This window comes from Lagenorhynchus albirostris, chromosome 8 (assembly GCF_949774975.1).
Source record: "Lagenorhynchus albirostris chromosome 8, mLagAlb1.1, whole genome shotgun sequence".
NCBI classification, from domain to species: Eukaryota; Metazoa; Chordata; class Mammalia; order Artiodactyla; family Delphinidae; genus Lagenorhynchus; species Lagenorhynchus albirostris.
In genome coordinates this window covers 82690574-82714025 of record NC_083102.1, presented here as the reverse complement: position 1 = coordinate 82714025, position 23452 = coordinate 82690574, and the positions used below count along the sequence as shown (strand labels likewise).

Genomic DNA, 23452 nt, shown 5'->3' with positions numbered 1-23452 from the left:
GCAAAGCAGCTATCTGTTAAGGGGCATAACAAGTTTTAAAAGGAAAAGGATTAAGGGTTTTATTTTCCTCACCTGAGGCACAAAATGAGTGAGTTTTTTTTTTCAAGTTAATTTTCATTTCATCTGGCTCAGGTGTCAGGGATCTATATTTATCTCGGTTTAGGCATGCATCTGAGGCACTGGAAGTCTCAGGATGTCAATGGCTTTCACATGTCAGGATAACCTTAAATACAGAGGAGTCGTCAGGACCCTGAGCCTCATTTCTGAGTTCTCAGCTGCTGTGCTGTGGAAATCATGTGTTTATTTTCTGCATCTCCTCCTACAACAGTCACTCTGAAGCCAGTTTTAAGATCCTACCTCTGGGCAAGCAAGCGCCTCTAGAAGTTGGTGAGCACAATTATTTGTTTAGGGGTGTGGCTATAAATGTCTTTGTAGTTGATGGACTATCATCTAGTAAGTATTAGTAATTGTTATTTCTAACTCCTTAAGAAGATAAACATTAACTGGTATAATTAGTTTATGATGCTTCTTTTAACAGAGTTATAAACTTTCAACTAAATGGACAGACTTAACACAAATGTTTCATTTCCACTAGTCTCTCAATTCATCCTATGAAATTCCATTTGCATATTTTCATACCTTTTATTTAGAAAATATCAGAAACTTGAACTAATTATTTTAAAAAGTACAATTTTAGTGGAAATTTTTCTTCCTTCAGATTCTCTTAGTTGATCTGGCATGTCCTAATCTAAACTGATTTCTTATTTTATTTCAATTTCTGTGCATCTTCTTTTAAAAATGTTACTCTTTTGAAAAGGATGCTCTAAAATTCTGACCAGTTCAGTTTTTTGCTTCCAAACTGGAAAAACATGTTTTAAATGAGACTAGAAGTTGAATGACCTGTGTTCATGGGAGCTAAAAATGTTTTTTGGTGTGTTGTCAAGACTGATAATTTAAAAGACTCAATCCTTTTTACAAACTGACTCCTAGAAGGAAAAAAAAATCATTCCATACATAAGCTTATTGATCACTAGTGATCACAGAAATTGTATTGACTGTGGGCACCAGATATTTGAGGGGAGGGGATTTTGTTACATAGAAGAATTTTTGTTACATGGTATGTTTCATACAATGGCTATATAAGACCAGGAAACCCTTCAAAGAATGCTAGAGTAATGACTTACTCAGACAGGAAACTTAAGGATATACTTATTTAGAGACAAAATTAAGTGCTGATACAAAAAAAAGCAGTCCCCTCTGACTCTCTATGCTATGCTACGAAGTCTGAGAATGAATTGGACAGGTTTCTTTACCTTTAAAGAAGGTCATTTCCTTTTATTCTTTGGAGAATGGTTTCTTGGAGCTGTGCTGAATTCAGGGGAAAGCATTCTAGACTGATACTTATGAAAGTATTAACTTTTGTTCACTTCCTGTGAGAGAATTCAGAACTCAGGTAGGATCAGGATCAGATGAAGAGAAATAGGCAACCCGTCTTGTTCTCAGGTATACCTGACTAAGTAATAGAAGTGCGATTTGTGGGGCAATATATGAGACTCCTGCAATCCTGACAAGGGGAAAGGAGAGATATTTTCAGATGACGTACAACACAAACTGTAATTATTTGGAATAGGATCATTTTGTAAAGGACAATCAGGACTTTGCAATGAACTGTTCCCAGAGTTTCAGAAAGAAAACCAACACCTGAAGATAATAAAACGATTTTCACCTGGGAAAAGAAGGTTAGCTCCTGAACTCAGAAGAATCATTGTTAGGGAAAAAAAAAAAAAGAAAATAAAATGGAAAAAGCAAAAGGCTTTAAAGTGCTAACAAATTAGTGGCAAAGACCAAGTAAGACTGCAGAGTGGACCAATCAAATGGAAGAATATATTTTTCTTAGAGCGAAAAAATACAGAGTAATATATTGCTGTTGATGTGACTAAGGCTAGTTTTGCTTTTAGCACAGATTGCTGATTGAGATTACTAATTAAGGAATTTAATAGTGTTTACAATCGAAGCTTCACAGTTGAATTCTTTGAAAAAAATTCATAAAATTTTGAAATGAAAAAGAAATGCTTTAAAATGAAAAGTGTTTTTTATTGGTCAGTTGTTTATATGTTTTGATGCTTTTGGATGAAAATTGAAAAGTGTGTCGCCACTTTACTACAACCTAAAAGATCTGGAGTAAGAAGCAGGGCGGTGCTGGTGGAGGAGGGATGCTATTTCCATATCAGGTTCCTGGAATCAGAAATAATGCCTAATCCAAAACGATTCTCTCAATCACAAACAATGAATTGTCAGGAAAAGGAAATAGTCTAAAGCTAGCTTAAGTGCCCAGGGAATAAAAAGAGAAATATAGTTCAGTAAATAGTTTTACTGTTTCGTGTGTTTTATGTTGAAGTATAGGTATTGGCTAAGCCACTGGAAACTTTTTTCCATTACAAAGGGCAGTTAGTAGGTATGCCAGTGATTCCACAATGAACTTTCCAGCCATTTCTTTATGGAGAAGGGTAAGGTGAATTCTGCTTTGTGTCTTCTGACAAATTTAGTCGTGTGGAGAATAAATAACACTGTTAAATCGGTGCTTGATAGTACACTGTTAATAGTTTAAGATGTTTTGAAATATACCCAGAGACCTTTGTCACACAAACACTAGCATCTGAAGGAGGAAATGACAGAAAACTGGCAAACATTCTGGAGGGGACATAGCAGACAGCTTGGCTACAGTCACCAAGGTCTCCAGAGTGTGCTCATAATAGAAAAGCATTGTTCACCCTTCAGTGTTTTGTGAAGTTTAAAAGTGGAATGAGAACAGTTTTAAAAATGATTAGTTTGTTCTCTTAATGTTGGTTTTTTTCTTATTAAATCTTCCAAACTTATATCTTACATTTCTCCCACTTTAATTTTTAGGAAATCAAAAGGGATAGTAGTAGTCATGAGAACGCAGTCTTACTGAAATTCATTTGGAGGCTTACTTTGTTCTATGTGGAACTTCATCATTACTCTATTTGAAATGTAACGGATGCTATTGTAAGGGGTCTTTCTTGTGTCTCACTCTAGGAAGCTTTAGAAATAAAGTAATAAAAGGTTATTCAGTACAGTGAGCCCAAAGCATGGACCCTAAACACGCCTTCTCAGAGCAGGCATACATTTTAATAAGTGGGATCTTTTCTACAAGTATTCTTACTTTAAGGCAGAACCCTAAAACAGCAAAAAGCTATTTTGGTTGGATAGATAATGGAGTCACTATCTTTCAGATACACTTATTCACTGATGCATTTGTTGAAAAATATTTATGAGCACTTACTGTGTGTCAGACAATGTTGTAGGCTACAGAGAACATTATTAGAAACCTTATTGTGCTGGACATTTATAAGGATCCAGGATTTTTTTTTCAGGTGGTGGTTCTACATTTTGTTTATATGGAATGAAACCTTTTGATGAAAATTAAAAAAGAAAAAGTTAAGTTAGTAAACGATGAAGACGTAAGTTGAATTCTGTGGATACTTTCCCACCACTGCCCACAAACAGACCCCTTAAGCAGCGGTCAGTCTCCTGAAGAAAATAGGCTAAACAAGTGACTTAAAAATAATGCTATATGTAGAGGAGGAGTAGAAGGAAGATACCGGGCAGAGTTAGCTTCTCGCCATTGCCTTTCCAAATGCATAATTAACTCTTAAAATTCTAATTAACTAACATACAGCACATGGAAATACCTCCAGAAAAAACTAACTGCACTGTAGACTATGAAGGCTTAGGTTTCATAGCTTCCTAAATTTATTTCTGGTTGAACTATTTTTGTCTGAAATGGGGAACATATATAATCTAAATTGTAGCTGAGTCTCTTGGTTAGGGGGGAAGACCTCTAGTTTGCATGGAAACCTCTAGTTGATATGAGCCCCATCCTTTTAAGAGCTGCTTGGTCAAAAGTCACATCCAAGCAGTCAGGTTAGACAGGCAATTACAGTGCAAGAGAACATGAGCTGTGATAAGGGCAATGCTCAGTGATAAGGGCTCTGTTTACAGAACTTTGCTATTAGGTAGAGTCTATACTTCCTGCTGTGATGTAAGCTCCATGAAGGCAGGAGTCATTTGTAACTTAGTATCAGAAATATCCAATGCCGGACACATAGTAAGCACTCAACAGACAGATTGTATCCATTTATTCAAAAATAGGTCTAAATCTTTTTTTTTTTTTGCGGTACTTGGGCCTCTCACTACTGTGGCTTCTCCCGTTGCGGAGCACAGGCTCCGGACGCGCAGGCTCAGCGGCCATGGCTCACGGGCCCCGCCGCTCCGCGGCATGTGGGATCCTCCCGGACTGGTGCCCGAACCCGTGTCCCCTGCATTGGCAGGCAGACTCCCAACCACTGCACCACCAGGGAAGCCCTAAATCATTTTTTTAATTAATTTTTACTGGCGTATAGTTGCTTTAACAATGTTGTGTTAGTTTCTGCTGTACAGCAAAGTGAATCAGTTGTACGTATACATATAGTCATTCTTTTTTAGATTTCCTTCCTATTTAGGTCCCCAGAGATCATTGAGTATGGTTCCCTGTGTTAAACAGTAGGTTCTCATTAGTTATCTATTTTATACATAGTAGTGTATATTTGTCAACTAGGTCTAAATCTTTTCTAACCCAAAATGTTCACCTTCCAATGAGGTCTATGAATAGAATTTTAAGAATTTTTAGTCATTTAAAATAATTTAAAATCTTTGTTTTTTTACCCATCTCTTATGCTTAGCACTTTTTAAAATATCCAAATTGACATAAATCTCTACTCTAAAGTAATATATAGATGTGTGCAGTTTTTTGAGTGAGAAATTCTCAGGTAGGTAGTTTCATGGACAGTCACCATCACTGGCACCAACCCCGCCTTTCCCAGAATGTTTTTTTTTTTTTAAATTGGTGGAGGGGGGGTGTATAGGGCAATCATCTATTAAAATTAATTACAGGGCTTCCCCGGTGGCGCAGTGGTTGAGAGTCCGCCTGCCTTTGCAGGGGACGCGGGTTCGTGCCCTGGTCTGGGAAGATCCCACATGCCGCGGAGCGGCTGGGCCCGTGAGCCATGGCCGCTGAGCCTGCGCGTCCAGAGCCTGTGCTCCGCAACGGGAGAGGCCACAACAGTGAGAGGCCCACGTACCACAAAAAAAAAAAAAATTAATTACAAAATTTAACACAGAAACATTCTATATTTCATATTATACTAAGTATGTAAACTCACAGACAGGGATAATTTCTCAGTGAGTCAAGTCTATGAAGCTCATTCATCTCAGCTAATGCCACTGCAGCTTTAGTCCTTTTCCCCAGTCTACATGGAAAGCTTAGGTGCGCTTGCTTGTGTGTTCAGTCTCTTAGGTGTCTTCACTACATGTACCAAGTTTCTGGATAAAGCCAGAGAAGAGCTCTTTGCTCAGTTGTTGCACTCTGGGTCCAATGGTCATCTTTAAGATTTGCTAACAGGCAACGAATAGATTTTGATTTCTCTACTTCTTACTTGTTGGGAAACCACAGTATGTATAGTAGTTGTTCTTTGCTAGCCTGATCACACATACCTCCAAAACCCTCCCTTGGGGTGGATGTAGAAGCCAGTGGGTAGTAGAGATGCAGACATCATTATCTGTTCTCTTCCTCAATTCACCGGTCAGAGTTCCTTCCAGACCTCGTTGAGAGTTTCTTTGCCTCCAGTTAGCCAAACCTTTGTGTTTTGCATTCTTATACTGCAGTCCTATTACAGTATTTCAGCAAAGTTCTGTTTTACCAGACGAAGTCAGGAAAAACAGGATTAGGCAAGGAAAAAAGTGAATTCTAATGTTGAGAGGCAAGCAGAAAGGAAGCTTACTATAATGACTCCCACTATCTTCTCTACCCCATTAATATTCCTCCTGAGTTTGAAAGATGCCATTTTGTTTTCTCTCTCACATCTCCCATGCGGAACTCTGTACATAGTAACAGCAAGAGCATTTCTGAAGCTGCAATCCTGTAGAATAAAGAAAAGCAATTGAAACCATCTGAATGGGCTTTTGTGAGGAGAAAACTTGGTTAATAATTATTTACCATGGCAGAGCAGCAGCTATGAAGCTTGGCTTTTTTCTGCGGCTTAAGGCTAGAAGTCAACTTTTAGCAGGTCTCCCGATGTTCACATCTGTTCATGGCAAAAGCTGCAAACATTGGAAGTGGAAATAGTTCTTGGCACAGTCTTAAACCAAGATCCACTCATTTTTATAAGTGAGGACGCTGAGGCCCGTAGAAGTGAAGTGAGCTTTTGTGTCCTGGCCTAGCCATTGGATTGTCATTCTCGTTTCCCTTTCTGCAGTTTTTCTAGGTCCCCCCTTCCCATCAACGCCAACATCTAGTTTTTATGGTTTCAACCTATAACCTAGAGGTTGAAGAGACCCAAATCTGCATTTCATGACCCCATTCTCTTCCCTGGGCTTTAGACTCATCCATTTATGTGCCTACTGGTCAAGTTTGTAGACATGGATGCCCTACTCTGGAGCTGAAAGTATGTAACCTCTTTCAACACATAACCTTGTTACTCTGTTCTGATTCATGATGTGCATGTTATGCTCAAAATTAAATTGTAAACAAACCCAAGAGTGGTGTGTTTCTTCCTCTGCTTGAATCTCTTATAATGTTCAGTAAAATATGTGCACGTGCATGTACTGTGCAAATACTTTTAAACAAATAGGATGGATTAAATTATATGAGCTAATTATAACCTGCTGGTGGGCTCAGGGCACTCTGATAATAATTATGCAAAATGCCTAGTATTTAATGAGAGGCAGTGTAAATTATTGGTTGAGATGCACTCGCAGCTAGATTGAAAAGGTTTGAAACTTGGGATCTGCCACTTACCAGCTGTGTGACCTTGGGCGAAATAGTAAACCTCTTTGTGTCTCTGCTTCCTTGTCTGTTAAATAAGAATAATAAAAGTACCATCTTCATGGCTCAGTAGTTCAAAATAAACAAGTGACTATACGTAAAATACTTACACAAGTGCCTTGCACAAGTGCTGTAGAAGGGTTAACTATTACTATTTAATTCTCACAATAATTTTAAATAGGCAGTGTTACCCTCACATAAGACTGAGTAAACAGACTCACAGAGATTAAGATACTGGCCCAGGGTCCTGCAGCTAGTTTGTGAAAATGCTAGATAGAACTATCCTCTCCCACCACCCAAATCTCTTATTTCCTCTCCATTCTTTCCTTTTATCTTGTTACTCTGAGCCTGAAACCTAGAATCCATTTTTGATTTTTTACCTCTCTACCTAGCTCATTAAGATTTGCTAACAGGCAATGAATAGATTTTGATTTCTCTACTTCTTACTTGTTGGGAAACCACAGTATGTATAGTATTTGTTCTTTGCTACAGGCAGTGTAAATCACCAAAGCTTAGCTGTTCATGCTACCTTCTAAATATCTCCTCATCTCTACTAAATATCTCTGAAATCTTTCCCAATGTCTTCTTCCTCAACCACTGCATGAATTCAGACCATATCATTTCCTACCTAGATTATTTCAAAAGACTTTCTCATGCCTTAGCTCCAATCTCTTCTCCATGTTACACCACCGCCATCTTTCTAAATCCAACTTTTATCATATACTCCTTCCCTAAAATGCCTGAGTGATTCTATATTGCTTTCAAGAGAAATTCCTGAGAGAATGAATTCCTAGGTGTTCAAGCACAACCCTCAGTGGTATATTATGCGTGTTAGGGTTTCATGATGTCATTTCTGCCCACCTCTCCAATGTCCTTTCTTGTCTTTTCTAAAACTCGTACATTGAACCAAAGCCATACCAAACTATTTATATTTCCGTAGTTTTATGTTTTCTTATGCATCTGTATTTTGGGGGTATGCCTTTGACCCCTTTGCTGTCCTTTCACATCCTTCCATGACCCACCATTCTTCTCCCCACCTGCGTGTAGGTGTCACAATGTATTATAATTGTCTGTTTACAAATCTGTCTTCCTAGGCATGCTGTGAGCTACTTGCAGGAAAATATATCAGGTTTTTGTTGTTTTGATTCTCTCATTTTATCCCAGTTAAAAGTCCAGGCTAAGAATGCTTAAGGAATTTATTTTATTTTACTCTTGCAAGGGCAACAGGTTAATGACACATGTGCGAGTGTCATTGGAGGAATAAAAGCATAAATAAATGAAAAGCAAAGTTAATGATTCAAACTGTTCTAGGAAAGTAGCTTCAAAAGTAATCTGAAATTTTCAAAAATGCAAAAGAGTTTGATAGGGGAAACGATCCAATATGAGAACCAGTAAAGATCATTGCAGAAAGACTGCAGACAGAGTTTGCTTCTCTTCTGGGTTGTGATCTGGCTGTGAAGGGAGCCAGATCAGAAGTTGGTTCAGGTTGCAGGCGTGACTGCCTGGCAGGTGCTTGCCATGTAGGCAAGAGGTTGAGGGCGAGATAAGATTAGGGAAGGACATGTACTATGATGGGTAAGGCGAGTTCCGAGTCTAAATTCTTCCTTCTCTGGGAAAATAAGGACTAGCAAGTGAGTGCTGGAAACTAGAGAGTCAGAAGAAGTATCTCATGGCACTCAGCTCAGTTTTAACAGTTGTTTAACTCAGATTAGATTTCGGCACAGTAGATCTCAAAAAATTGGTGTGCATGAGAATAACCAAGAATGCTTGTATGATCAGGCCACGCAAGATGGCTGTTCTCTTGCTCTCTGTACATCCACTGCTCAACCAGTCCCCACCCACCTACATCCTACTCACATGACTGACCTTCCCTGTTAATCATTGAGACTAATCAATAAACGCCTACAGACTTGTGCCAGGCCCCAGCTAGTGATTGTTCTAATCTGTGGATCAGAACATCTCCACCAAGATAGCTTATCAAAGGGGGAAGTGAAGGATGTGCTCCTCTGCTGGTTTCCGTGGTAACCAGTGACCCAACCTGATGTCAACTGGTAACCTTCCTCCCTTGCCACCCCCTGCACCCAGCAAAGACTGCTGTGTGTCCTGCTCATTGTCTGTCGCACTGTCACTCCAGGACCTTGCTTCACACATGTAAGATCCCTCATCCGCTGAACCACTGATGTCTCTGTCACTGACTCCAGGCTGTTTCTCTAGTCTTGAGGCTGGACAAGCACAGGGCTTGCAGGCCTGCGGGGTGAAGCCCAACAGTGCTTAACTCAGTACTCATAGTGCCTGTTTTTAAGAAACTCATTGTTGTTATAATTATCTTCATCATCATTGTCATCATTACTCTTATTGTTTTCCTAATCTACATTTGTACCCTGTTCTCCCCACCTCACTGATTACCTAAAAAAATTTTTTTTTAAATATCAAGTGTTTTTTTTGTTTTGTTTATTTATTTATTTATGGCTGTGTTGGGTCTTCGTTTCTGTGCGAGGGCTTTCTCTAGTTGCGGCAAGCGGGGGCCACTCTTCATCACGGTGCACGGGCCTCTCACTATCGCAGCCCCTCTTGTTGCAGAGCACAGGCTCCAGATGCGCAGGCTCAGTAATTGTGGCTCACGGGCCCAGTTGCTCCGCGGCATGTGGGATCTTCCCAGACCAGGGATCGAACCCGTGTCCCCTACATTGGCAGGCAGATTCTCAACCACTGCGCCACCAGGGAAGCCCACGATTACCTAAAATTTTAATCCCTTCTACATACTGACTTTGTCTTAATCCCTTCTAAGTCATTTAAAATTCACCTACTATTATCTTGATAGCCCTTTCCCGGGAGGGTCCCTTGTCCCCTAGTGATACTATGCTATTCTTTTGTGCTCTTTTGCAGATATAAGAATAGTATAATATCTTCAACATAGTGGCTGGGACTTGGTGGTTCAGACTTAAAATACTCTTCTAGCTATTGATACTTTTTTTTTTTCTGGTACGCGGGCCTCTCACTGTTGTGGCCTCTCCCGTTGCGGAGCACAGGCTCCGGATGTGCAGGTTCAGCGGCCATGGCTCATGGGCCCAGCCGCTCCGCGGCATGTGGGATCCTCCCAGACCGGGGCACAAACCCGTGTCCCCTGCATCGGCAGGCGGACTCTCAACCACTGCGCCACCAGGGAAGCCCTATTGATACTTTTGAAACAGGGTTATAAAGCTCTTTGATGTTTCATGGTCCTTCGGCTGATGACCTGCCCTTCCTTCCCTGTGCCTTGGCCCGTGGTCCTCATCTCAGCAGGATCTTCTACTCCGTACTTGAAACTGCTACTTTTACCTCAAAATCTTTGTCCAGTGTCATTTTGCAAACCCCATAATAATCTCTCCCGTTCCTCATCACCATCTCATCTTCTAATTTACTTCTTTGAAGTTCTATTTACTCTGTTCCAAAATTCTAGGCAATTATGCTACCAAATATGTCAGAGCCTCCTGATAACGCTGGCATGAGGAGTCAAGCTTTTTAGCTGCCTTATTACTGTACATGCCTTTCAGCCAGGGACCGCCAGAAAGATGCCTAGAGTTGAAAAAGTTGAATTCATTACTTATTGCAAAGAGGGAGAAGTGTATACCGTATGGAACCAATGGTGACTTGGTCTGAGGTGTTTAGAAAGGATGTCTTATAGAATTTGAACTTCGGTTGAGTGATTTGGGGAGAGGGTTTAAGGAAGTAGAGCATTGCTCTGAATTGAATGTCGTTAGGAAGCAGGGTGATTTTTACAATTGGGTGCCTTGATAAGTCTTATCTAGGAAGAGGAAAGAGGAGACTGGCTGGGTGATGAAGCAGCGGTGACCCATGTTAGCTAGGAAAGGGGGACATGTGGTGTCTGTGGCTTAGACAGTGTTCATGATTGGTCTGTATTCAGACACAATTACAGAGTATCTTGTTTTTGTCTTGATTCTTCATGATCATAGAGTGCCCTCATCTAGCGTCGATGTTCTGTGAAATTGTTTACGTTCAACAAGAGGATACCAAGGCCAGGCTGTGAGTGCCAGGCCAGTGTCCAGAAACAACAAGACCTAACAGATAGCACCAGGCCAGGTCCTGGATGTCAGGGGCTGTTTTCTCTATCTCATGATAAAATTTTTTGCTACTTCAGTAATTAAACCTACTTCCATGAAATCCACTTTCCACTACTTTGGCAATAAGATTTTCATACAGTTTCTTTGTAATTTCCTCCGTAAGTGCTACGGTATCCTCAACACATTGGGTATTTTAATACAAAATTTCATTCCCTTATGCTAGCAGTACGATGGTGACCAATAAGAACCACAAGAGAAGATTAATCTGGGTATAATAAAAGTATACAAATTGCTTAGGGAATTGATTAATTTTTTCATACTTATACCATAAACACTGATTTGTTATATAACTGAAAATATATACCATTGGCAGATAGGAAATAGATGGAATAAAATCTTAATTTTATTTAGTGAAAGTTACTCGTGAAGAAATTAGAGGGTCTTTCCACTTACTACAGAGAGAAAGAGCTTAATAATCAGAGACTGTAGAATCTTGGAGCTGGGAATGATCATAAATCAACATATCTCCGGAAATATACATCTAAGTTAAACTAATGTAAATGTGGTTTAAAAACTTTCTACTTAAACATTCTAGATGCCTCCTAAAATAAATGGGATAATCTTTTTCTCTTACATAATAGACTATCATTACCATAAGTTTTGCTTAAAGAAAAGAACATCTTGTGAGTGATTCAAGTTCATGACTGAGCAATATTCAATATTTAAGTAATGTGTGGATTTAAAATAGGTAGAACCATTGACAAATGTCCTGTGCTGATAATTTGCTTTGTAACTTGTCATAGGTCTGTAGAGGCAGTGCTGTGGGGCTCTGAGGAGGGGAGGAGGTGAGATGAGTCTGTATAAACTAGGCTTAGTCATGCATGAGAAAACATCTTTCCATAATGTAATATTTAAGGTATTTAGAATATTGTTAAATATAACACTTTCTTTGACTTACACATATATGCTCTTTAAACATGAGCTATATAATCAATTCGAGGTTACAGTCCCATAAGTAAAATTAAGTTTCTTCATCTTTGAGTTTTTTTGATTGGTTTTAAAAATAGAATTAAGGCAGTACAGAAGAAATAGCTATTTATTTTCCAGCTCTGCGTTATTTATCATATTGTTAATAAGGAGAAGATGTCTTGATTGAACTTCATGGACTTTGCCCTTTAGTTACCCTTGAAGATATGATCTAAACAAAGAAAGATGCTCACTTTTCACTTTCTCCTTACGGTTTACTCTTTTGTATGATTCTATTTCATCTTTCCTGTTTTCGAGTAAAACATGTAGCTACATTTTACGTGAGCCAGAAATAATAATTTACTGAACGGGAAACTGAAATTGAGAAGTTAAAGTTCCAGTTAAACATTTTAACTTTTAATTAAACAACAAGGTTTAAATCATTTTAAAGATTACAGATGCCTGTCATGGGCCTAGAGGTGGGTTTATTCAAGCCTCGTACAACCAATGGCAGCACTTTGGATCCTTAAATCTAAATGGTTCAATAATTAAATTACATCCGAATCCTGATAATTGATTTAATTCTTTGTTAACAGTAATAAAAGGGGAATAATGCCAATAAATATCCATTGGTTACTTGGGAACTTACTATTCTTGGAGTCGATTTTATGTGCGGTCAGATTTGTATCATGTGCTTTTGGATATGTATATTCTTTAATATTACTGTCTGGAAGTTTGCTGGAGATGAACATTTATTACTGCTTTTTGTCAAAAGGAGTATTTTGTGTACCCATTTCAGCAGTAGGCACCTATTTGAAATGAAAACAAAAGGATTAGAGTCAGTCAGTTTTCTTACCTGAAATATTCCTGCACATGGTGTGCTTCTGCAAATTCTTTACACATCACAGATATTCTCAAAATAGTTATCGTATGACTTAAGCCAGAATAAAATGGCAGCTTTCTCTTTTTTGCTTACATATAATCCTTGCTGCTCGGAGCATATCAGGCTTGGAGGCAAACAGTGGCAATTGTTTTCATCTGCGAAAACCACCCAGATGATTTCTTGGAGAGTCTCCTTTCTTTCTGACTGTCTTTAGGCTTAGATTCTCTTTCTCTCTCATCCTATCCTTTTTGAACTGCCATAATGCATTTACATTTTACACACCTACTGGCCAAACAAGATAAATTACAAATATGTTCAACAAAAAGGAGTTTCATATAATCATTTTATCTTCTTCCTGACAAGGGCCAGTTATTGACCCTAGACTAAGTAAATCAAATGATCGATGTCTCCTGCTTACTGTTCCGTGGCCGTTTGCATCAGAGCTCTCCATCTCCTGACCTTTGTTCCTCACCCCCTACATATTTCCCCCAACTCGGGGAAAAGATGTCGAACACGGCCCTAATTCCACAAACCTCAGCCTGGAATGTGAAGTGGGGAAATTGAGAAATTAGGAGATTAAATACTTCTTAATGTCAACTGAAGTCTGTGCTTGCTCTTGTTACCTGGTCTGCTGTTTGTAGAGCAGATACTATGTTTGTCGCTTCAACCAGAGCCGGTATAAAAGAAGTGCTAAGTCCCTCAGTTCCTTTGATCTTTAGTGTATTGTCTCTGCTTGTACCAGGACTGTTACTTCAGTTTTTAGCCAGTTTTCATTACTTCGCCTCTTTGTACCCCTGCTGTTATGCTCCAGAGTGCCATCGAGAAAAAAGCAAAAACCCTTAGCAAGCGCATTTCTCCCACTCATGATGATGGCTGTAAGGGCTTGCGTTTTATTTTTACAGCCCTCTTTCCAACGGCTGCCGCCACAAACTGCACCCATTTTCCCACTAATCCAAACTCTGAAGGTGGACACCTTCTCTTCATTAGACTGAACACAAGTCTTAGTTCAGAGCTATATGTCTTTCCAGTCTTATTTTATTAGTCTTCTATGTAGATTCTCATCCCAATTTACTGCTTTTAATTGGACCCTTTAAAAGTGAAAACACTTATCCTGTCCCTTTCCCTAATTACAATTACTTAACGATTCTGTTCTGCTCCCAGAATAAAGTTCAAGCTCCTTGGAATATTATACAAGGAGCTTCAAATCTGGTCTTCAGCCATTTGTCTCACTTTTTGCTATTGCCCTAAAAATCAAGGTTTATGATTTTCCAAATATGTCATTCCCTCCCGCCTCTGAATTTAGGCATGCTGTTCTTTCTGCTTGTACTGACCTTTCTCCCTCCTGTGTGATTAGAAAATGTCTTTTGTCACTGAAGCCCTTCCATTATTTTATAGTCTAACTTCTCTCAACAAAACCACAATCTATTAAAGACCCTATGTTATTCATCTTAGTGTCTCAGTGCCAAGTTCAAAGTCTATATATAGTTGATGGTCAGTAAGTGTTCAGATGAATAAATTAGTTCCTGAACACCTTTCCTTTGTTTTAACCCAAAGCTTGGAATTCTGTTTACTTCTACTTTTTATAGTTTCTCCCATGAAGGCTTAGTGAGGAAGCGTCAGTGGTTTTTCCTGATAGTAGTTCCCAAATGTAAAAACTAGAGGTTACATGGCATTCGATAGACTTGAGTTCAAGTGTTAGCTACCACATATTAGTTTTGTGACCTTGAATCAATTATGTAACCTCTCAGTGTCTCAGATTTCCCATCTGTAAAATGGCTACAAAATTATCTTATGGTTAAGATTTTAAATCAAACTATATATGAACAATTGGGAACACTCTTGTTTCCTCATCAGAAAAGTAAATCATTTAATTATTTTTAATACCCCTTTCAGCGTTCAGAATTGGGAGACATTAACTTGGTCTCTGTTCTCTTACTATCTGTGACACTGAAAAAGTAATTTCTAACATCTTATCTCTGCCTCTTAGCTAAAATGAAGCAGTTGTACCAGATGATCTATAAAGAATCTTCCAATGCTAGGTTTATTTGATTATTTATTATGTGAATCTGTGTTTCCATTTCCTTCCTTTTGTGTATATACTATTACACTAAAGTTTCCCAAGTACTTTTTTTTTTAAAATTATTGACAAATGAACATAATTTCAATAGGAGAAAGTGTTCTAGATTTACAGGACAGGTGACTGGGAGCTAGTAAGCAACTGGCAATAATATCTTGGCCAAATTCCAAAGAAAGAATTGCATTTTTGGTGTTGACTTTCTGATTATAGAATTATATAGCAACTGTTTGTGAAGACTTCAATAACATTTTTAGACTAAACAGAAATGATGTAAGCAAAATGGCCGTTACAGGAATTTCAGCACCCATCCCCTACCAGAAACGTGAATTTAAAGAACTATCCATGCACAAAAATACCTTCACAAGAGCTCAGGATTCCAGGTGAGGGATTATAGTTTCTGGGTGAAGGAGGTACTGTGTTTTAGAGAGATGTTAAGAGATACACAGTAGATGGCCTCAAACTTTTCAGTAAAGTAGAAAATAAAGCTGTATCCTGAGAACATAGGTTTCCAGGGAAATTCTTAGGAAAATGAAGAAGCCACAGCAAAGCCAAGAGAGTGAAGATAAGAGTCACAAGATAGGAAAAAAAGTAAAGGATTGGGAAGCATGGCTCAGTTCAAATATAGTTTGTTCAAAAATGTATGTGGTTGTCAAATGAATGTTATTAAAAAAAAACAAACGGTCAAATAGTATTTCAAAGCTTGAAGAAAAATGAAAAGACAATTGCCCTATTTTTCCCATTCCCCATGTTTTTTTCCAAGGAGGACACTGAACTATTTCTAGATAACATACTTAAAGTGTTACTCCTTGATTTAAAAAAACAAATTGCTTTGCTTTACACAATTTCCTCCTGTGGAAGAGAAGGATCTAACTTTTATAGTTATCACACACAATACCACACCACCCACCACATCCATATACATGCTTCCCATCTTCCACCCAATCAGTGTAGTTATTTTTTAATATTATTGACTGTTTAAATCATTATTATGAATTTTCTGAGCAGCAGAGCCAAGAAGTAAACAAAGAGTGCTTTCTTTCTGGTACAATTTATGTTTTCCTGGTGATAATTGCATCCTTAAATCCTCTGTCCTCCTGGTCCAATACTAACTGTTTGGTTTTCTTTTTCCCCTCGACCTGTAACATATTTCTTACCCTGAAACTTCCTTTCAGCTCTTCCTGGAAATTCCCTCTGCCCCTCATTTGTCAGATTAGCTATTTCCTTAATCCCCCGTCTTCCGATTTCGTTTACTTCCTTGTTTCGGTAAAGTTTATATTCTGGGATTTCTTGGGCTCCTTAAGAAAGAGTAAAAGAGAAGTAAAATTTAAGACCTTGCATATATTAAAATGTCTATATCCTCATTCTTGAAAATGTGTTTGCACATAGAATAACGGTTGGAAATCAGTGTTGCAGATTTTTGAAGAGATTGCTCATTTGACTTCTAAACTCCCAGTGCTACTGTCTGTTGTCTTTCTGATTTATATGTGACATTACTCCCAAACCCACCAGAAGGTTTTAAGATTTTCTGTTTATTCTTGGTACTTGTGACGTGAAGACAGGCAGGTAGACCACGTCCTGTGGCCCTTTTTATCCACTGTGCTGTAGTTGGGTGGCTTCCTGCACTCTGGAGACTTATGTCCTTTGATTCTAGAAAATATTCATGCACGGTGTCGTATTTCCCCACTGTCTGTCTGGTTTTATCTTGTTTTCTCAGAAACCCTGTTATGTGGAGGTTGGATCTATTCTACGGCTACTCTAACGCTGCTCCAGAGACTCCTCTGTACTCAGATATTCCAACTGCTTGCTCTTTTGACTGTATTATTTCTACAATCATGGTTTTAAATTTCCAGATTGCTGCCTTTTATTTCTCTGGGTTTCAGGATTTCGTGATTTCATGATGTAACATCATCTCTTCGTTGTCTGAAGATATTAATCACAAAAATATTTAGTGTTTTTTTATTCCCTTTTCTTGTATTCATCCTTATTGTTTGCTTATTTGTTTTTAACTTTTTTCACGCAAGTCGGAAGTATTCCTAAAATGTCTGCTAATTGCCCCTTTATATTGAAGATTGTGGCCAAATGAATACAGATTTCATCTAGAGCTGCATTGTCCAATACGGTAGCCACTAGCCACTAGCCACTGGTGGCTATTGAGAACTTGAAATGTACTTAATCCCAATGGACGTGTCCTCCAAGAGTGAAGTAAAGATCAAACTTCAAGACTTTGTGCTGAAAAAAAATCTCATTAATAATTTATGTGGATTGAAATGATAGTAGTTATGATACTGGACTAAGTAATACATAATATTAAAATTAATATTACCTATTTACTTATACTTTCAATGTGGCTACTGGACATTTCAAAAGAATATTTAGCATGAGGCTCGTATCACACTTCCATGGGGCAGTACTGCTCTGGAGTGATCAGATAAGGGTCTGACCATTTCATTATGCTCTCTGAACTCCCCACTTCCACTAAGAAGTAGTATCTCAAGATTGCTTTGGCTATTCGGGGTCTTTTGTGTTTCCATACAAATTGTGAATTTTTTTGTTCTAGTTCTGTGAAAAATGCCAGTGGTAGTTTGATAGGGATTGCATTGAATCTGTAGATTGCTTTGTGTGCTATAGTCATTTTCACAATGTTGATTCTTCCTATCCAAGAACATGGTATATCTCTCCATCTATTTGTATCATCTTTAATTTCTTTCATCATTGTCTTATAATTTTCTGCATACAGGTCTTTGGTCTCCTTAGGTAGGTTTATTCCTAGATATTTTATTCTTTTTGTTGCAATGGTAAATGGGAGTGTTTTCTTGATTTCACTTTCAGATTTTTCATCGTTAGTGTATAGGAATGCCAGAGATTTCTGTGCATTAATTTTGTATCCTGCTACTTTACCAAATTCATTGATTAGCTGTAGTAGTTTTCTGGTAGCATCTTTAGGATTCTCTACGTATAGTACCATGTCATCTGCAAACAGTGACAGCTTTACTTCTTCTTTTCCGATTTGGATTCCTTTTATTTCCTTCTCTTCTCTGATTGCTGTGGCTAAAACTTCCAAACCTATGTTGAATAAGAGTGGTGAGAGTGGGCAACCTTGAGATATCATCTCACACCAGTCAGAATGGCCATCATCAAAAAATCTAGAAAGAATAAATGCTGGAGAGGGTGTGGAGAAAAGGGAACACTCTTGCACTGCTGGTGGGAATGTGAATTGGTACAGCCACTATGGAGAACAGAATGGAGGTTCCTTAAAAAACTACAAATAGAACTACCATATGACCCAGCAATCCCACTACTGGGCATATACCCTGAGAAAACCATAATTCAAAAAGAGTCATGTACCAAAATGTTCATTGCATCTCTATTTACATTAGCCATGTCATGGAAGCAACCTAAGTGTCCATCAACAGATGAATGGATAAAGACGATGTGGCACATATATACAATGGAATATTACTCAGCCATAAAAAGAAATGAAGTTGAGCTATTTGTAATGAGGTGGATAGACCTAGAGTCTGTCATACAGTTGAAGTAAGTCAGAAAGAGAGAGACAAATACCGTATGCTAACACATATATATGGAATTTAAGGGGAAAAAATGTCATGAAGAACCTTGGGGTAAAACAGGAATAAAGACACAGACCTACTAGAGAATGGACTTGAGGATATGGGGAGGGGGAAGGGTAAGCTGTGACAAAGTGAGAGAGAGGCATGGACATATATACACTACCAAAGTAAAATAGATAGCTAATGGGAAGCAGCTTCATAGCACAGGGAGATCAGCTCGGTGCTTTGTGACCACCTGGAGGGGTGGGATAGGGAGGGTGGGAGGGAGGGAGACGCAAGAGGGAAGAGATATGAGAACACATGTATATGTATAACTGATTCACTTTGTTACAAAGCAGAAACCAACACACCATTGTAAAGCAATTATATTCCAATAAAGATGTAAAAAAAACAAAAAAAATAGTATCAACACTACTTTTGAATCCTGGAATCTTTTGCTTGGTAGAGTTCTGGAAGTGAAAGTGGAAGAGGAATCAGCATGTGGACTTTCACTTAAACTTATTTCAACATTGGCCTTAGCTGGGCCTCCTGGTCTTAGGTCCAGAGATCTCTTACTCCAAGTCTCCAAAGAAACACCCCACCTTCTGACAGGTGAGGAAGGAGAGGGAGCAGCCTGTGCAGAGTATATGGGGAGAAGATCTAGGGTTTAGGACTTCTAAAGATATTCAACCAAGTTAGACTCTGCTTCCCATGCACCCATGGTCCTATCTGGGATTGTATAGTAGATTCTTTTGGCTTCTGCTCTATGTCTAGATGTTTAGAATATGACACGTTAGGCTGAGCAATTACTGTTAGTCCATTATGGCTTTCTCTATGTTGACTGGTTTCCTGTCTTCTCTCATCTAAATCTTTGAGCTGAACATGTGTGTTCATATTTTTGTAAACTCTATTAATTGCATTTTAAAGAGATTTCAGGTGCAAGTGAAAATGTATTCAATCTGCCACGTTTAAACCTTAAAATCATCTTGCCATTCCCTTCTTCAATCTTTTCTGTCAGATTATGTTCAGATACTTAAGTCTCCTATAACCTGGTCTAATATACTTCTCTCTACTTGTAGATATGAACCTTCATGGCACACCAGGCTTAGCTTGTGCACATGCCTTTTTTCAAACATCCCAGTTACATTTCTAAATGCTTTATGTGATTATCTAATTTTATTGGCTGAGAATCCCACTTCCTTCTACTTTTTCACATTTAACTAATCTTCTAGGGACGATTAAGGATCTAAGAGTTCTGTGACCGTATTCTTAGGAATTTAGTCCCCATTGATCTCTTTCTTAGCTAAACTTCTATCATGTGTTTGTTTCCCAGAATTTATAGTTTTTATACTACAATAAAATGATATTGTGAGGTATTAATCCATATAGTTTTGTTCCTCCCACTTCATTCTCTTTTTTAACTGCAAGATATGAAGCAGCAAATTGAGGGAGGACTTTTAGTGGAGACAAGGAACTGACATTATGTTACTATTCGGTTTTAATAAAGACTTGGAAAATAGTTATGGTCAACTTGAAACCGCTGTTTTCCAACACTGTCCTAAAAAAGATAAAATGGCCATAAGCTTGGATAGAAGTGAGAACGTGGGAGCCTAGATGTGAATAAATCCCAGAGAGCTGCTGTGATCTGCCCCGCTGCAGACTCACTCCTGAAGGCAAGTTCTTTCTCCCCTTTCACCCCACAAGTGTGAGGATCTCAGAGTGGAAGTGTCACTCAGAGAGAAGCCTCAGAAAACACTGCATCAGTCATGGCACCAGAGCAGTGGAGTATCCTGGGCTGTGTGTGTAGTGTGTAGGCAGTTATGTGTTATGGAGCCCCTGGGACCCCAACACTGAGCTGAAGACCCTTGACGTTTGTGCAAGTCAGCTGAGAAAAAGAGCCATCACCTGCAAAGTGCTCAAGGCCAGGATGAGGGAAAGTTAATAGCCACAAATTTAGAGAGGGCATGCTCTGTGTTCTCATCTCCTCCTCTGAAAATAGCACCTATTGAGAAAAATATAACACAGTTTTAAACTTGAAATGACTGAGAAATATCAAAAATGAAAAGTTTCTTAAAAGTGACTAAATTATGCTGGATCAGGCAGAATGGAGGCTTGAGGTAAAATGAAATTTCATTTTTGCAGACCTGAGTCTATGACTATAACACTCATTTCCATTTCAGTAATATACAGCCATCCCCAAAGTTTCTTTCTTGCCAAAACAAATGGAAAACCCTTCCATGGGTTTTCATGGTTTATCAGGTAACCATGATAACTTTTCTTTGTTTTAGATTAGTTAATTTTATATTTCACATTCCCTTTGTCAGGATAGACAATTCTGTTTTCTGGGAGTGATGGAAACTTCGACTTGATTTTTATTTTGAACTTTGATTTGATTTTGAAAACTTAACATGTAATTTTTTTCTCCCTTTAAAGAAATATACCCCTCTAGGTGACAGGAGAGGTGGTGGCATTTCTACGGTCTTTGTTTAGCATTGATTGCATATACATACACATGTATGTGCAATTTGAGCGAATAACTGTATTATCAAGATGGTATGACAGCCCAATATTGTAAAATGGCTGCTTTGGAGAAAAGCTAGCATTTTGGAAGCTGATAATTATTTCCTAATATTTATTATTTGACAAGTAGAGTAGTTCCCACTATGTTCTGATCTACTTTATTGGAGTATTATGTTACTTGCAGACAGAAGCATCCTAATTGATACAACCGTAGTAGCTCAGCACTCTTTGACCTTGAGCAGTTTACTTAACCTCTCAGTCCTTTTGCCTCTCAGTGCTTTAGTATTTTTGCCAGTTGTAATATTAGCAAAACAGTAATTCTTATTTCAAGTCATTTTTATGAAGATTAATTTAGATAATCCATATAGAGTCCTTAGAATGGTGTCTGGCCTATAGTAAGCACCTTCAGTGTCAGCCATATGTATAAAATGACATAATTTGGGTTTTTCAAAAAATGAGCTTCTAGTAAGATTATCATTTCACACATTAAATGCCAAGTGATATTCCAAGGAATAAAAATGGTGATGTGGTTATTTTAAAAGTCAGTCAACACACAACAAGTGTGTCAACTGCCCTCCAGACAGATTCTGGAGATAAGTTCAATGACTTTTAAAAGTACTCGCCAGAAATAGCTTTGGTTACACTTAGCCTAGAGGAGGAAAGGGCACAAGATACCATTTAGGTTGTATTTACAGTTAGACTTAAATAATTATTTGACCTGTTGTCTCAATCTACGAGGTTGCCCATGTACCTGAACATTGATTTGTGAGTTTAGACATTGAAGCTCAGTGAATTTCAAGGCAAGAAGAGTCCACTCCCTGCCCCCAGGGACTCTGGGAGTTACCTACTAGATAGGCGAGAGCAAACCTCTGCTGCTTCTTACTTAATCCAGTTGAGCAATAGAGAAGAGGGAGAGACTCCAGGACAAACTGCCTAACAGACGCCAGAGAGAGGGTTACACATGGAGAGAGTGTGCTGTCCTCATGTTGCCTCTGAGTCTGGTAAGGTTAGTAGAGTTTGGAAGTGAATATAATCAGAAAGCATTATAATTGGGTGGTACCTGTAGAGCCCATTTTAAAATGAGTGATCTGAGATTGTGAAAAAACTTTTAAAGTGAGGGGAATAAAGGAGATTAGAGGAAAAGCAGTACTTCTAATAGCCAACTTCCATGCCATAGTGCTACAATCTAGGCTCTACATATTTTCAGAAAGTTTTATGGTGAAAAATAGAAGAAGCAAGAAATTTTTATTTTAAAATATTTTTCCTCTGTGCTTTCAAATGGAAATAAATTTCCCCCAGGTTTATTATTTTTTTTAATAAGAATGCATTATTAATTTTCTATCTTATTGTGAATTAGTATTTATACAACCTCAGGTTTCTTATTTCCTTAGCCCTGAGTATGAATGTTTGCTTTCTCTAATCCCTAACATTCATAGTAAGGTGATAAGTTTTATCTATAATAAGAGACATAGAGACATACTAAGATCTTTTTTAAAATTTACATTACTTAATACAGCAAAGAAATCTGTAACTACCTTAAACACTTACCGTTGATACATTTAGTCTGACTAGTTTTCAATTTAAAAAATCGTTGAAGTGCTTCCAAAGTTATGTATACACCTTTACTTTTAATCTCCATCATTTTCAAATTAAACTGGTAGGTTTTTTTTTTATAACAGTCAACATATTTGCTTTCATTTTCTAAATTTAAATGAGCCTTTCTTTATCTATATAGGCACCAGATAGTAACATAACAAAGATGCTTGTAAAATGCATCCAGTATGGTTTTCTTCTTTTTTCCGTATGCGGTAAAATTTTTGTGCTTTGAAGCAGAATTTTTAGTTCTTACTTGTACTGTTTTTACGCAATAAAAGATTATAACTTTTGGTAGTTTAATACAAATTTCTTTTAAATTTTAAGGTGAAACTACATTTTTTTCCCTAACGGTGCCTGGACATAGCAGACACTCAATTCATTTGCATTGAATTTCCTCTAATCTTATATATTTTGATGTTGCCACAGCAACTTTTCACATTTTCTTCCTTGAAGTCACTGGCTTCTGGTAGAAACTCCTGTTTCCTTCAAAAGATGGAGAAATATTCTCTGCCTTTATGTTAGCCAGTGTGTTCTCTGTGTTAGCCAATACATGGTAATTGTTCTCTGACTCATGCTTGAGGAAGAAGCTGGAATATCAGGTCCTCTGAGAAGTTTGTCAACTCTCCTTCTAAAACCTTCCCGCTCTGTAGGTTTTCCACTGTACCATAAACCTTCCATTAGACCATCTATTGTTTGATTTTATAATAATTTTTCTATATGTCTATCTGTCATTCCATGAAGCTAGAGTTTTATTTATTTTATTTTCATAATTTCTGGACCCAGAAATATCTAGTACAAGGAGGAATAGTTTATTAAATTGAGTAATTTGGTGAACAAATGAGTTATTTTAACTATAATCTGCATATGAAAAAAATGAAAATAATTCTGAAACATCACAGTAGCATAGCACAATGCATT

At 38.0% G+C, this 23452-nt stretch overlaps 1 protein-coding gene across 1 annotated transcript in view; it reads left to right on the top strand.

The window, feature by feature from the left end:
* The first annotated feature begins 250 nt into the window (after positions 1-250).
* The window catches only part of LOC132524790 (platelet glycoprotein 4), an 83351-nt gene continuing 60149 nt past the window's right edge, over positions 251-23452 (top strand). The window contains exon 1 of the mRNA XM_060157205.1: positions 251-387. The gene's annotated coding sequence lies outside the window, so the exon portion shown is untranslated. The remainder of the gene's footprint in view (positions 388-23452) is intronic.